Raw genomic sequence first — 16,719 nt, forward strand, 5'->3', positions numbered from 1 at the left:
CTCACTACTCTATAGATATACTTCTTTTTCTACAGTAAATAATACCATCATCTTCTTCTGCTCATTGGCCACAAGCTGTATTACCACTACACACCTGAAAGTCACTTCTTGTTTCATTTAAATCAACTAGAGAGACAAAGGACCCAGCCAGGTTGTATTTGACACAAGAAAGCAAAAGGCTTCAACTCCCTTAGGTTTCCCAGTCATGTATTGAAAATTCTGGAAAAGCTGGAGAGATAGACAGTCAGGTGCCACCTACCAGAATGCAAGTTTCCACGACAGCAGGGTCTTCTAAAGTCTGTTTTATGTGAGACTGTGTGCCCAATACCCAGTGCAGTGCCTTCTTTCTATTAGATGCTCAATAAATACTTTTGGAATAAATGAACTGTCCTGTTTTTGTGTCTGATGTTTCTGCTGAGTTCCGTTTTGCAAGAAACACCCTACGACAACAACAAATCTTTATTTCCTCCTTCTCTCTCTCACACACACATACACACACACGTTCACAAGGGCTATGATAGAAGAAATTTACTGTAGCTTTGTTTATCTAGAACCCACAATCATTTTCCTGCATTTTTGACAGAAAAATATATGAAGTCTTAAAAAGAATGATTACCATAATGATTTATTGAGAAGTTACAGAAGGGAGTAGCAAAAGAATCCCATCAAAAAAAAAAAAAAACACAAAGAAAAAGAAACCTGTACTCTCTTTCTCTGGATGGTCATTATTTACTCAGTTTAAAAGCAAAAACAAACAAACAAAAAACTGCACGGTAGCATTTCCATGAATGTTTGGAAATCAAAATCTTCTTGATGATGGGAGCAGGGTGATGACCAGTGCTTGGGCCACCCAGGGTATTTATAACCTGCAGTTACGTATTCTGATACAGTACCAACTCTTTCATCCCTCCTCTATTTTTCAACAATTATGAACCCATTGGCTGACATTCTGTAAATCTTCAAGGGAAATGTAGACGCATAATGTACCTGATAATGAGGAAAAGTTCCCTTAATTCTCAGGCTAATTTCAGAGCTTCCTTATTTCTCCCTATTGTTTGTTGACTTGTGTTATTTCTACAGGAATTGAAAAGCAGAAATTTTTCCATTGCAAGATAAAGGGTGAGAGTGTCTGGGGGTACAAAACAATGCTTCTTTAAGACTATGAAGTAGTGATCATAACCAGTGATTCTCCAGGTCCATAGTTCTAAGCGATACAATGCATGGTCTATTGTGAGCCTAAATGAATGATCCTTACTACTTACTCCTCTAACTCAGGTAAATGATATAAACTTTACTAGTGTTTAATAGAAAGATGCTAAATAAGTCAAGGATTTTGCCAGGAGAACCATATACAAAGTTGATAAAGTTGCCATATTTCAGATTGCACTTCTGAAGATCTGGACTTCTCTGCATCCCTGAGTTGACCAGGTTGGCTCACAAAAACAAACTCACAAGAGATATTTTACTGGGAGAATTCTAACTTCCCCTGGGCTGTCACTTGAGCCTCTGCCCTGCACATCTTCTCTCTGTCAGCAAATTCAACAGGAAGCCCAATTACAACCAGAAGGTTGCTTAGTAAGCATAAAGTCCCCTAAAGGGAAGCTAAGTATCTAATTCAAATGAGACTAGAATTTCATGTCCTCTTCTCTTTCTTTAAACTTCCCACTAACCCTAGTTGATGACTTTACATAATTCATTGAGGAATAGTAGCCATTAGGTGGGAACAACATCATCTTTCTGTCATTGACCCTGCCTCCTTACTGTCCCTGCTACTGAAGGTCAAGCTCATATTCTTCCCTATTTTCTCAAGAATGTTCCTCTTGCAGGTACCTACTCTCTCATGCATCAACAATGTCTCTCCATCCACTTGCTTATTCTCCTCAGCACACAGATGTGTTTTATCATCTCTAATCTTACACACACAAAAATCTCCATTGTCTGCATATTCCCTGCCAGCTTCTGCTCCATTTATCTGTCCCCTATTATAACCAAATTTCTTGAAAAAAGTGTCTATACACAAATGCTCTCTGTACTTCCTCACTTTACAGTCACTTGCTAACACACTGTAATCTACCTTGTGACCTAGATGTACCTTCATCTGGTCAGGGTTATCAGTTCCCATGTTGGCTAATCCATACTATACTATCTGTCTTTGCTACACTCAAACCCTTAGCATCACTTGACAGAGATGCCTCCTCCCTCCTGCTCTGGCACTCTGCCCTCTTGACTGCAGCCCACACCATACACCTGGCTGTCTTACTCCCTCACTGCCCACTCTCCTTCTGTCCCCATGGCTCCTGCTCCTTCTCTGTCTGACATCTAATGTGGCAATTCTCCAGGGCTTCATCTTGAGCTGTCCTCTTGCTTTATACATATTTTCCAGCTGTATCACAAATCACTTGACTTTAAGGACCATAAGTATGCTAATGGTTTCCATATTTATATCTCTGGCTCAGACCTGTTCCTTGAACTCCAGGCTTATATACACATCCAACTTCCAACCTGACAGCTCCACTTGGATAATTCCCAGACTTCTGAAACCTCAATGCACAAAATGTAACTCCCAATTCCTTTGTCAAAATTATTTCCTCTTCATCTCTATCATCTCCATCTCAACTGGAATGGCACCCCAACCACGCAGATACTCAAGCCAGGAGCCCTCCACCATATTTAGTCTATTTATAGATTCTTTCTATCATATTTACAAACAGATTTGACTTCCACCACCCTAGATCAGACCTTCATCAGCTCTCACCTGGGATACTGCAAAGCATATCAACCAGTCTCCCCATTTCCAGTCCTGCTCCTCTCAAATCCATTTTGCAAATAAACACAAGCACGGCAGATTTAAACATGTATCTGTTTATGTCACTGCTTGTTTTAAATTTCTAACTGCTTTCCACTACACACAAAATCAAATCAAATTCCCTCCTACTGCCTACAAGACCCTCCTTGAGCTAAAACTGCAGGGGCTCCAAACACATCTCACTATATTCTAACCGCACCACCATCTTTCAATTCTTGGACATTTTAAGCTTCTCTCTGCTTCAAGCCTTTGTACACTCTGTGCTCTTTCTCTGGGATGCTCTCCACAACAGTCTCATTCTTCACAAGGTTCTTTCTACTCATCTTTTCAGGTACTCTCAGCTAAAATGTCTGGGATCTTCCCTTAACTAACATACCCAAAGCAACCCTCTCCCCTTGCCCATTTCCTGTACACCCTATCAGCTATCTCAGCCCTTAGTTCATGACCTTAGTAATGTTTAGCACTATTTGCAATTCTTTTGACAAACATTTTAAATATGTTTGCTTGCATTGGTCTATTTCTCCCACTGGAATATAAGTGCATGAGGGAAGGAACTTTATCTGACCTGTTCGCTCACCGTTGGATTCCTCAGAAGAGTGTTTGGCACATGCAAAATTCTCCAAATGTATTTTCTTGAATTAAAAAGTGAATAAGTAATTGACTATCTCTAAATAAAGATTAGAGATGTCCCCGCATATTTACTACAATAACCATTTTTTAGTTAAGGCATTCTTGAAGGAACACAATGGAAAAAGCTGTGCAGGGGATTTGGAGTTAAAACCTAAGACTCCATTAGAGGATTTGTCCAGTTTTCCAAAGTGCTCTGGGTTTGTGTGTAGGGGTTGGGAAAGAGGCATGTAGAAACATATTTGGGAAGAAGTGGAAAAAATCACAATCCTTTAAAAAGAGGCCCACATTTTCTAGCTTAGAGAAACAACCCACAGGTACAGAGGATCTACCTTTCCTCAAAAAACTCTTATTACTGCCAGTGGTTCCTTTATTTTTCCCCTCCCCCTTTTCTCTCTCTTTCCATGTAAGTTAGTGGCCACAGAAGAAGCAATCAGACAGAGGAAACAGACGTGTCAAGTCATTTGGCCATGAGAGAAGAAAGAGCAAGCAGGTTAAGAGAATAGGAACTCAAAAGAAAACCAGCTCTAGTCTGCCAAATATTAGGTTTCTTTCTTATTTAATTCTGTATTTGCAGAAGGCAGCAAGACACAGAGGTAAAAGCATGTGCTGATGAACTGGTTTGCTGTGGCTGCTGTAACAAATCACCACAAAGCTGAAGCCGTGCAAATTTATTCTGAAAGTCAGAAGTCCAAAATGGGTCTCACTGAGCTAAAATCAAGATATTGGCAGGGCTGCCTTCCTTCTGGATGTTCCAGGGAAATATTAGTTCTTTGCCCTTTTCCAGCTTCTAGAGGCTGCTTGAACTTCTTTACTTGTGGCTACATCACTTTGACTTTGACATTGTCACATCTCCTTCTCTGACCCTGACCTTCTTATCTCCCTAAGGACCCATGTCATTACCTTGGGTCCACTCACATAATTCAGGAAAATCTCTCTATCTGAAGAGCCTTAACTTAATCACATCTACAAAGTTCCTTTTGTCATTCACAGGTTCTGGGGGTTAGAACATGGACATCTATGGGGGAACACTATTTATTCTGCCACAGCTGAGTTCCCATTTTAGTTCTGTCACTTAGATACTACTCTGTGCCACATACCTTACATATTTTTCATTTAATTCTTATAAGATCCCTGAAATAGAGGTATTTTCAACTGTATTTTATACATGAAGAACCTGTAGCTTGGCAATGTGGAGCCATTCACTTGGTCTTATGATCCTGGGTTGGTAATTCCAGCAGAGCAAAAATATAAACCCGTGTCTGGTTAGTGCCAGAGCTCATGCACCTGGCTACTGAGCTGATCGAATTTTTGCACTAACAGGTCTGGGCACATGGGAAGTGCTCAATAAATTATGAGCCATTATTATTTTTACACTTGTAAGTTCTACCTAATCTCAAACAGCTATGTGACTCCTCTGAATTTTTGATTCCTCATAGGATGATACATTGCCTTTCACTTGGCAGGTTTTTATGAAGGTCTAGTACTCCGCTAGGCACTGTCCTAGGAGTTGAAAACTGTTCTAAATGTTATTGTGCAGTTAAAACAAAACCATGAATCGGCTCAGGGTCACAAAGATACCACTAAACACTAGTTTCTATCTCTCTTTTTGTCTTTAAATTATAAACTTCTTGAGGCTTCATCTGATTTCCTGATTGTTCTGATTTATCTGTGAGTGTTTCTTTCATTGCAATTTAGCACATAGCATTGATTCCATATAACATTTGCCAGGTTGAGTTGATTTCAATGTGGATTTTATGTGACCTATGATAAGGCAATGACTTTGAATAATTCTATCCTTCTCATGGGTTGGTGGTGATTTAATTATAATCTGTTGAAGTCCAAAAATCATGTTTTCAAGAAACAACTGCACACTAAAACTGGGGTAATATCTCTCCAAAGTGACTTAACCCTGTTTTCCAATATGTGGAAAAAAATGTGTACATGTGAATATGTGGGAATGTGTAATGGGGTGGAGGATAGAAAGATGAAGGAATCCTATACTCTGGTGAAGAAATACCAGAGTAAGACAAAGGACTCTCTAAAGCTTAGCCAAGGGGTAGCTTTGAGAATCAATTACAGATGGACTCATATGTGCAAAGGAGAGGAAGACACAGTATGAATGGACCCACACATGGTTTAAATGTTCTCTGTGGTTTAGGGCAAGAGGTATTTCATCGATTTCCTATCATCCATTCTTTGACCCATTTTTACTCCCTACCCTTCTATATCACCATTTCCTTTTTTTCCTCTTTATTTCTTATTTTGCTGTATCATATTGTCCATCTAAGCACACCAAACTATAAAAATAAAATACAATAAAGATATATTGGCTCTTTTTCTTTTTTTCAAAAGGAATATCTGTAAACAAAAGTTTCTCAACTCATATTTCTAAAATAAATCTGGGCAGTAGGACCCTGATGAAGTAACTATCCAACCTCTGGTGGAGTACCCTGGCACCACTGATAGACCACTCAATAGTCTGGCACCACTTGTCAGGGACTCATTTAGATCTTGCAAATGTAATATAAAAATTTTTGTAATTTAAAGAACTGCTGGCGAAAAAGGTTATGAGATGAGCAAAGAAAGTCACACCACTGCCAGTAAGATTAGAGTAGATCAGAGCAGGAGGCTACATCGAAAAGTAGAAACTGAAATTTTTAGTATTAACAAATATCTTCTCTAAAGATGAAATTCAACGGCCATGTTTTAGGTTTTAACATTATAGCCATTAATATTAAATGACTAAGTCTGAATATATGTTACATGCCTAAGTCACAAATAATTGCTTTAATGAAACTGAAGAGAAACTAGAATGGCTCTAAGTAAAATTCCTAACGACCTGTCATTCCTTTTTCTAGTTTGTTGCATGACTAAATTCGCATAGTTCCGGGTTTAGGGAAGTAATAGATGGACATGGGGAGATCACTTGACTAGACATTAGAAGAGCTGATTTTTAGTCTGCTTTCTGCTGATAACTAATTGTGTGATCTTAGAAAGGACACTTAACCACTGTGGCTTGTTCTTTGCTAACTGAGTGGTTTAAATTATATAAATTTTAACACTCCTTCAGACTCTAAGACATTAAATATGTGTGGCCAATGTGTTTCAGAAAAGTTTTTTGCTTGTTTTAATGTGTGTTTTTTAGAACTCTTACTCTTGCAGGGTGTTAATGAGAGTTACATGGGGGAAAAAGGGTCTGTGGCTCAAACCAATGTGGGAAGTCTATAGAGTTCTAGAGTTAAGCAAAGTTAATCAGATTTCTTTACCGCAAGATATTTCTGAGCCACTGAGATAGATATATATGTGTGTGTGTGTGTGTGTGTGTGTATAAAACGCCTATAGTCATTCATTCCATCAACAACTATTTATTAAGTGCCCACTTTGTATCAGATACAAAGACACTCTGATGGGCAAAAACTGGTATAGTCTTGTCCTCATAGAGTTTACAGTCTATTACATTTATTACATAATTACACAAATAAAATATAGAATGATCATTGTAGCACTGCTTTGGAAGGTACATAATGCTATAAGCATACACAGAGGAGCTTTCCATCTGGTCAGGGAAGATCAGGAGAGAGAATGGTGCTGAGAATTGGAAGATAGGTTTAGGTGAGGAGGAAAGAAGAGATTTTCAAGCAAAAAAGAATAATACTTTTAAAGTCCCTGTGGTTGCTAGGAACATACAAGGAACTGGAAAAAAAATCCCTTAAAATAAGACGATGTAGTATACAATGTTTCTTTCATAATTTGCTCTTGAGACACTTTTTCTTTCTTTTTTCCCTCAAAAGTGCCTAATGGGAATCATGTCCCTGTAGCCGACTTTGTATAACATTTCTTTAGGGTAACGTAATATGGGCTGGCTCTGTCTCGGACCCTGCCTAAGGGGTCTTGTTTCTGGAATGCCAGTGGATCCTACTGCATGTGCCCTTGGCATGGGCCTAGAGTTGACAATTTTCCCACATTGTTTATAGGACTCCTTAGTTTCATGATGTAGAGGAGAGAATAAGATGATGAATATTCATGTGAATATGCGAATCTTTTTGTTTTTCATTTTATTTTATTTTAAAATAAAAACTATATACATTTAAGATATACAGCATGATGATTTGGTATACATATACTTACTAAGATGATTGCTACAGTCAAGCCAATGAACATATCTTCTCCTTACAAAGTTACCATTTTTTTTGTGTGTGATGAGACAACCCGAAGTGTACTCTCTTAGCAAATTTTCAGTATTCAGTGTAGTGTTAACTACAGTAATCATGCTATGTGATAGATCTCTAGACTCATTCATCCTGCAATTTGGTATCCTCTGACCAACATCTCCCCATTTCCCACACCAGTTCACCCTTTTCCACCCTTGATAACCAGCATTCTATTCTCTGCTTCTTTGCAATTGACTTTTTTAGGTTCCACATGTAAGTGAGGTGACACAGTTTTTTTTTCTCTCTGTATCTGACTTACTTCATTTAGCATAATGACTGATAAGCTTATCCATGTTGTTGCAAAAGGAAGGATCTCTTCCTTTTTCAAGGCTGAATAGTATTCCTATATATATATATTTTTTTTTCCTTTCTTTATCCACTCATTCATCAGCAGACATTTAGACTGTCTCCATATCTTGGCCACTGTGAACAATGCTGCAATGAATGTGGGAATGAAGGTATCTTTTTGATGGACTGATTTCATCTCCTTTATGTATATAACCAGAATAAGGACTGCTGGATCATATGGTAGATCTGTTTTTAGTTTTTTGAGGAACTTCTGTACTGTTTTCCATGATGACTGCACCAATTTACACTCCCACCAACAGTGTATCAGGGTTCCCTTTTCTCCACATTCTTGTCAACGCTTGTTATTTTTTTGTCTTTTTGGTAACAGCCATTCTGACAGGCATGAGGTGATATCTCACTATGATTTTAATTTGCCTTTCCCTGATAATCAGTGATATTGAGCACCTTTTTATTTACCAGTTGGCCATTTGTATGTCTTCTTTGGAAAATGTCTATTCAGTTTTTATTCTCTTTTTTTTGTCAGGTTGTGTGTTGAGTTGTATGAATTCCTTAAATACTTTGGATATTAACCCCTTATCTGATGTATGACTTGTAAATATTTTCTCAGATATGGGAGCATTTCTTAGGAGACTGTGGATAATACCAGTGAAGATTTTTACATACTTAGGGTGCTCAGTCTCTGAAACTATGAACGGGAGTGTGTGTGTAAGGGATCAGGGGAGATGAGATAAAGAGAAAAGTCTTACTTCAAAGCCTTTTCTTCTTATGTGGAGGGCAAAACACTTTCAGAGCAAACTTCTAAGGACAAACCTCTTTGTCAATTAGGAGGGAAAAAAACAATGAGAGTTTTGAAAAAGCCAAGATTCTCTTTTGAAATGGAGATATTTGCAATAATGAGGAGCTAAATAGGTCATGTCATATAAAAGGCTATCATCACTGTGGTTAGCACTGAAATAATATTATCCTTACGGGGAGGACAGCCTGAGACTGAGAACGTTTTTAGTGGCCAAAACAAATCAGAACAAAGAAACAGCTACAGTGACCCAAAAAGAGGGTTTCATTTTCTCCCATCAAAGGAAGACTAGGGGTAAAGCAGATGCTGACTTTGCTCTAGGAACCGACAATGTTTCTACAATTTTCTTTTCCTTTCCTTCATGGTCAGAAGTTGATTGTCACAGATCCAATTATTCATTTATCACATCTATATTCAAGATAGAAAAGCAAAAAAAATTTCCCAGAGATTCTTCCCCTCAAAGTCTCTTGTTGCCTTTTATTGCCTGCAATTGGATCAGATGGCTACTCTTGGCTGTAAAGGGAGGCTAAGAAAGACGGGGCAGAATAGTCAAAACTGACTTGGACCAGTCCTGATTAATCACCAGAAACTAGGCATGACATTGTTTGACCACATAGTATTCCATCAGCAAGGAAGAAGAAGGAAGATGAATGTGGAGTATGCAGATAACAGAGTTCTCCCCAAGGGGGCATTTTAAAGAGTTTGTTGTTCCCGCTACTGTTGTTATTGTATATTTTGTTTGTTTGTTTGTTTGTTTGTTTAGTCTGGTCCTGCAGAAGTTCGGAGGCTCTTATTCCAGGTCAGGGAAATATGATCAAATTATTCTTTTTGGTTGGATGTAATCTGGTTCCTGCAACAGGGAATTAAGGGCACAAGTTCCCAAACAATTCCTTTCCAATGTTCTGAGAACCCACTTCATAAATATTTCATATGGGGTTTATTACAGTATACATTCCTGTGCACCCACTCTCAGAGATTCTAATTCACTAGGTCTGTGTTTAACAGAGAACTCTGTTCATTTCATACAGAGACCATTTGGAAAACATTGGGTCTGAGGATTCTAAGAACTTAATGGGCATGTAAATCCTGCCTCCCCAACCCCACCTCCCACCAAGCTGAAATCTTTTTCTGTTGTCCCTAAGCCTCCAAGATAAGCTTGTCAGAGCCTGTCTTTGCTGTGCTGGGGGGAATAAAGAGACAGACCTGGGTCAAATTTTGAGAAAAAGCACTGTAGGGCTAAAGAACTGGAGGGGAGAGTTACACAACAGCAAGGGGGACTTGCAGAGCATCACAGCAGGAATCTGGTGCCAGAGAGCAGGCTAAGGTGATGAGAACAGCCAGGATACGTTTGTGAAATATGCACACATCCTGCAGAGATTCTCAGGAAAGCTGAGGAGTAGAATGAGGGAAAACATTGGACTTCTTGGATTAGGTGAGGATGGAAGTTTAGATTATTGCTGATTGGGCATTGAAGGAAAATGTGACCCTTGAAGGCTATAGATACCTGGACACCTGGATTATAGGAATGTTTATTAAATATGAAAAAAAGAACATGGAAAAAGCATTGAATGAGATCCCATTTTCTGAAATACACCTTCAGGGTTACCATGGAAGGCAGGCGTCACTGCACCCATGGATATTGGCGAATGATTTGGGCTTGGGTTAAGCAGATACTTACAACCACAATGCTGATAAATGGTAGAGACTGCTTTTGAGACGAGATCACTTATTCCAAATTCTTTGTTCTTCTCATGACAACATTTGCCTCTCTACCTATATATTATCTTCTGTCAGATTAAAAAGTGACACTGGTGAATTGCTGGGGTCTAAGAATTAGCTCTTCATCACTTGTGCCTGTCACTTTTTACGACTGGTTCAATTCGTGCCTGCTAATAGTGAAAGTACTTTCCCCAACCTCTTTCCCACTGTGGTCAAGCCTGTGATGGATACACTGTAAAGGATCCTGAGGGACTCTTCTGTTCATAAGGAAAAAAAGAGGGAGGTGGGAGATAATGCACGAGGAAGAGGCTCTGGGACTTCATGACCCAACAAGACCTGCAGATTATTAAACAGTTTCAAGTGACTTAACCATGACATGGAGGCTCCAGAGATCAACAGGATCATTGTCACCACTGTCCCAGTGGAGGAAGCTGAATGACTCTCTAGCTCTCAGAGAAAATGAAAGGGGAAAGGAAGCAAATAGTGTTTATTTGCCTGGGCCACTGGGCCAGCACAGCCATTGTGAATTCTTTAAGGCTTCATTCCTATAGACACGCACACACATGTTTGCTTTGCTGAACAGCAAAGAATCCCAGGACTGGATAAGATGCTCCTACAAAGAACAGGCCTGCCATTAAAAGTAAAGCACCACTAATTTCCGCTTTTACATTATATCATCTACTTACTAGCTCATTAGTCTGTTTATGTTATTTAAATAAAAGTTGTATCAAGTTTACTAGATATCAACAGCAGGTGTAACAGGCTAGGTTGTATTGTTACAGCAAAAACCCCTAAATTTCAATGGTTTATAACAACCAACGTGTTTTTCCTTCTTTAGCTATGGATCCATTGCCAGTTGGCAGTGGCCTCTGCCCCATGTCAGCCTCAGTTAGGGACCAAAGACGATGGAGGTACCACCATTGGGAATTCCACAGGTCAGTGAGAAGGGGGAAGTAGAGAATCGAGGGTGTTAAATTTCATTTCACTTACATTTTGCTGTCCAAAGAAAATCAAATGGTCTCAACTAATTTCAAGGGGTGGGGGTGGAAAGTGCAATCTTTTCTTGAGCCCAAAATGAAAGGGAAATAGTATATCAATGAGAAATAGTAATTCCTGTTACAAAAATTGATATGCTACTACCAAAAAACTAAAACAAAACCAAAAAACCTGTTGATTAATTTGATCCAACATACCACAAACAAGAAACAGCCTCAGAGTTTGTCTATTTACAGATTAAGGTTTTCTGTGGTACCAGTTCAAGCTTTAAGCCTGAAGGCAAACTTTACTAGGGACACAATATGTAAGCCACTGATCCCAGAAGTACTCTTCACAGTACCCAATACATTGGCAAATCTCCACCACCATTCATGCCTAACTTGAGCTGAGACACAAAAGATACATCAAAATGTAAAATCACTGTTTTTTAAAAAAATTGATATGTTTGAGGGCTCCCCTTAAGTTCTTCATCCCAAGCTCATATCTGAGCCCCATCCTCATCCATTCTCCACAAATGGGGCTCAATGACTCAGTGAGGCTCAAGGAAAGAGTGAGACTGCTTGTTTCATGTTATTTGATTATTTTAAGAAACTTGAGGTTTTATTAACTGTGTCTAATTCAAAATTTTCCAAACCAGAGTAGATATGTCAAATGATTTCATTAAAAGGACTGATTGACTGCTAATCCACAAGGATTATGCGCCCCATTTCTTTTTCTTCAGTCAGTGAAGGGTTTGAATGAGACTAGAGTTACAGTGAATTAGGAGATGGGATTGAGCTGTGAAGTGATGGATTAATTCACATCTCATACTCATAGTTTGAGGAGCATAAAGAAATACCTATGAAACCTACTATATAGTAGGGTTGGTTTCAAGTTGTTCTTAACCCTAGGAGGTCCAGAGGGTGGTGCCAAGAAGTTCATGAGTCCCTAGCATGAAATGCAAAATTACTGACATGCATATGTCTATTCTTCTCACAAGAAACTGTGTAGCTTTCATCAAATTCTCAAAGGGATCATGATCCATAAAGTATCGAGAATCTCAGTATGAAGATAAATAATAAAGAAGGTCTATGTTCTCCACAAACTTACATAAACATCACTAAAGGTCAGGTGCAAGTTGCTTTACATAATGGATGTGTCTCTAAAATCCACATATAAATCACACACTATTTAAGTTATGATGGCAATTATGTAAACAAAATAATCCTTCAATAAGATGATCATGGTCTATTTTATAAATTTTATATAAGTTCAAATTTTGTAACAGGGAAATACATAAGATATTTCAGATACATTGTACTTCCTAGGTAGTATCAAATTATGTGTTAAAATTCAGAGGACATAGACACATGCATGCATGCACGCATCTACACACACACAGATGCACACAGACACATTTCTTTCATGTTTCCAAACTAATAGTCACAGATATCAAGGGAACATGCTCATTGCACTATACTCCCCTTCTTCTATGACCATGCAATCCCTTACACCTCCTCTTCCCATAGTCCAGGACACTCTGACGATTTTCTCAACACTTCTTCCAATGGCAGGGTCCTCATGTTCAACACTATGACGTATGTAACAGGATGCATAAATATAGTTTAATTTCTACATGATGGAGGACAGAAATGTATGAGCCTAATTCAATAACAAATATCTGATTTCACAGGAGTCTTATCCTAGATGTAATTTTTCATTTTCCTTTAGAAGTTTAGACATAAGGACCACGGATAGCAGAAAGGACACAAGACTTACAGTCAGGAGATCTGGGTCCAATGCCTGGCTTCCATGCTTGGCTCCACTTTCTATCTGTTCAATGTGACCAAGTCACTTATCTTCTCTGAATCTGCTTCCCCATCTGTAGAATGAAAAAATAATACCTAACTAATAGTGTAAGGTTACATAAAGAGTTACTGTTAGATTAAAGAACATAATGTATGAATAATAATAAATGAACTTATTACATGGACTGGTAAGTAGACATGCTCACGTACCTAATAAACAAATGTTACTTAAATCTGATCACAGCAGGTGCATTCAACCAAAACATGGAATATTTCACATTAGGCTGGTTTCCTAGCATTTCCAATTGTGTCTAGACACAAAATGCCTGAGGAGCCTATTTTCAGAATTTCCTAAAACTTTGTCTGAGAGTTTTGAATAGCTCTCTGGGATATAGAACCAAAACAAGACAAAAGTCTTGATGGTTTACACCCCATTTGCTGTGCACAGTAATAGCCTTATGTGAAAAAAATGTTTCCCATATTGCATTAGAAAAAAAATTGAACTCATCAGTTATCTAAAATGACATACTGAAAATATGTGACATATTTCTAAAATCTTTTTTTCCAATGGCTAAGAAATTGAGGAGGCTCTGAAAGTTGCATTATGATTACCATATGATATTGGCATTTCACATGGTTCAATCTAATATGTGAGCATACTACATTATGGTTTTGAAACAGGCATTTATGATTCTAAATACTATCAAATTAACTGTGAATTTTAAAATACATCATTCTCAGCATTTTCCATAAAACTAGATGAATGGAAACTGCTTCTTCTCCCACACGTATTGATGTTAGCCTTGATCTCTGCTTCCCTCCCTTACCTTACCCACTGGTACCATGAGACTTCTATCTACAGCATGCTGCAATTACCTTCTGAAACTTCGGGTCTTATTTTCCCTTTGGCTTAAAAAAAGTTGTGGTATATTTATACAATGGAATACTACTCATCCATAAAAAAGAATGAAATAATGTCACTTGCAGCAACATGGATGGACCTGGAGATCATCATTCTAACTGAAGTAAGTCAGAAAGAGAAAGAAAAATACTGTATGCTATTACTTATATGTGGAATCTAAAAAAAAGACAAATAAACTTATTTATAAAACAGAAATAGCCTCACAGACATAGAAAACAAACTTATGGTTACCAGGGGTAGAACAGGGTGGGAAGGGATAAATTGGGAGTTCGTGATTTGGAGATACTAACTACTATATAAAAAATAGATAAACAACAAGTTTATACTGTATAGGACAGGGAACTATATCCAATATCTTGAAGTAACCTATAATGAAAAAGAGCATGAAAATAAATATATGTATATATATGTATGACTGAACTATTATGCTGTACACCAGAAACTGACACAACATTGTAAACTGACTATACTTCAATTAAAGAAAAGAATGTACTGGATCCAATCAACATGGATTTAATGGAAACTCTCAGTTGACTGAAAGTGGGATATGAAGAAACAGATGGTGGAAATATCCCAGTGTTGATAATGGGATTAGTAGAAGATCAAGATGGTAGAGGATTCTTGAGAGTTGTTGAGACCATTGTTAATATGGCCAATCATAGTTCAGCTTTCATGGGGTTTTAGGAAAAGCGAAAAAGAGTTGGTCTAATTTTGGTGTCTGACGAGCTGATTTAGAGGAATCATTGTGTAAAAGGAGAGCAAGGGACAGATCCAGTGGAAATGACAGAAAATAATGAAGACAAGAAAGGTTGCGGTCAGTGAGGTATATTTTAAATTTTCAGACCCTGATACAGAGCAATTTTGTTTGATAATGGAGTCCAAAGTATTGGTTTCTGAAATGGAGAAGGTTTAAGTGTGTTGGAGTTGAGGAAATTAAGGAACCTTGAATGGACGGTGATAGAAATGGTTACCAGCCTGGTCTGTGATGTCACTGATGAGGATGCCATTTCTCTTCTGTTTTAAAAACCCTTTAAGAGTGGCAATAAGGTTCACAATGCATAATTAACATTTTTTGGATTTAACTACCAGTTTTACTAGATTTTTTGCTCAGTATTCTTTTCCTCTAACACATATTTTCCTTTCATAGATTATCTGTTGGTTAGGGGATTGTGATAAGATAAAATAAAATTTTCTATTTTAAGGGTACAGTTCAACGGCTTTAAGTATTTTCACATTGTTGTGCATTCAACCAAAAGACAGAATGTTTCACATTAGGCTGATTTCCTAATATTTCCTGTTGGATCTAGAAACAAAATACCTCCGCTATCCAACACCACTATCCTTCTGTAGAAATTTTTCATCTTCCCCAAACTAAAACTACATACTCATTAAACAGTAAGTTCTCATTCTCCCTACCAGCAGCCCTTGGCAGCCACCATTCTACTTTTTTCTTATAAGTCTGACTCTTCTAGGTAGGCCATGTAAGTTGCATTATACAGTATTTCTTCTTTTGTGCCTGCCTTATTTCACTTAGCATAATGTCTTTAAGTTTCATGCATTTTGCAGCATATGGCAGAATTTCTTTCCCTGTTAAGATCAAATAATATTTCATTGTTAAGTACATACTGCATTTTGCTAATCCACTCATCTCATCTTTTATTTTAGTAGACACCACCTTGAAAACTTTTTTCGACAAAGGACACACAGGAGTCATATACTTCTGAATATGGATTATGCTTTAATTTTGATTCCTGTTTGAAGAATACTGAATATGAGATTCAAAACCAATGTCTTCAGATTGTTTATATATTGTTTTATCATCTTATAGCTTACTGACTTTCTGTCTCTCTTTCTGTCCCTTGGTAGGTTGCTTCTCCTTTTTTCTATGGAAGCATGTTACCTTTTTTAATTTTTGAAGCTCTACAAAGAAAAAATATAGATATAAAAATACCACTTTTCAATATGCCTTCTAGGTGAGTCATTTTCATTTAAAGATATGGGAGTGTCTTCAGCTCAGAAAACCTGTATTTCTTCCTCTCTATCTTCTATCACTCCTTCTGGGTCATTTATTAGACAGATATTGAATATCATCAATAACTTTAACATTTCCCTCAAAATTTCTGTCCCTTTGCCAAAGTTAGCTCTATATTAAGGGAGACATCTATTTTTTTCCTAATACAATTCACTATATATGAATACTTTTTTAAAATATTCTTTTATAATAATATCTTTTCTTATTTCTTGAATAAAGTATCTTATCTTCATAAATATATTAATTAGAGTTTTTTAGAGTCTTATTTTTCCTATTTTATTCATTGTTTCTGTATTTTTCTAGCTTTCTTATTTTATTATATACATTTTTTGCCTGTGTTGTTCATGTTAGATGTTTTCTTCAAAAGTCTGACAATTCTTCCTCCTTGTTCATATTTAAGAGTGAGGCACTGACAATTTAGAAAATGTTTGGTGGACTTCACTGGAGGATGCTAAGATGGTGAGCAGATTTTTTAAAGGGGACTTCTGTAGTTTTCAGCATCTGCACACCTTTT

This window comes from Vicugna pacos, chromosome 4 (assembly GCF_048564905.1).
Source record: "Vicugna pacos chromosome 4, VicPac4, whole genome shotgun sequence".
Classification (NCBI taxonomy): Eukaryota; Metazoa; Chordata; class Mammalia; order Artiodactyla; family Camelidae; genus Vicugna; species Vicugna pacos.